Source organism: Corvus brachyrhynchos, unplaced genomic scaffold, assembly GCF_000691975.1.
Source record: "Corvus brachyrhynchos isolate BGI_N302 unplaced genomic scaffold, ASM69197v1 scaffold150, whole genome shotgun sequence".
NCBI classification, from domain to species: Eukaryota; Metazoa; Chordata; class Aves; order Passeriformes; family Corvidae; genus Corvus; species Corvus brachyrhynchos.
This window is the reverse complement of record NW_008236162.1, coordinates 2021552-2022062: the sequence shown is the minus strand read 5'-3', so window position 1 is coordinate 2022062 and position 511 is coordinate 2021552.

Here is a 511-nt window from a genome sequence, read left to right as displayed (position 1 = left end):
GGGAGCAAAATTTGGCCCTGGGGGTGCTGGGGAGGGGTCCCCTCACTCTTCCTGACCCCCTCCAGCAGCTTTTTGTATCCCAACTCTGCCTTGTCCTTGTCCTCCTCCTTGGCACAGGGAGAGGAGCCAGGGTGGGTCTGCCTGCCAGGATTAGTCCCCCCCTGAACCCCCCAGGGCATTTCCAGGGGGGTCCATGAGGTGCCCCCAAGGGGATATTTGGTGCTGTGACCCCTTGGGAAGGGGTTGAGGGGTGAGCAATGCTCCCAAGGGGTGTTTGGAGGGTCCTTGGGGTGCCCTGTGCCCCCAAAGGGGTGTTTGGGGAGGTGCGTGTGGTGCCGCCGGGGGGGGTGTTGGGGGGTCCCCGTGGCTCTGGGCTGGGTGTTTGGGGGGTCCCAGGGGGTCCCCGTGCCTCTGAGGGGGTCACTTGGAGGTGTCCTCGGGGTCTTGGTGCCCCCAGCGTGGGTGCTCAGTGGGTTCCATGGGGTCCCAATACCCCCGGGTGCCTTTTGGG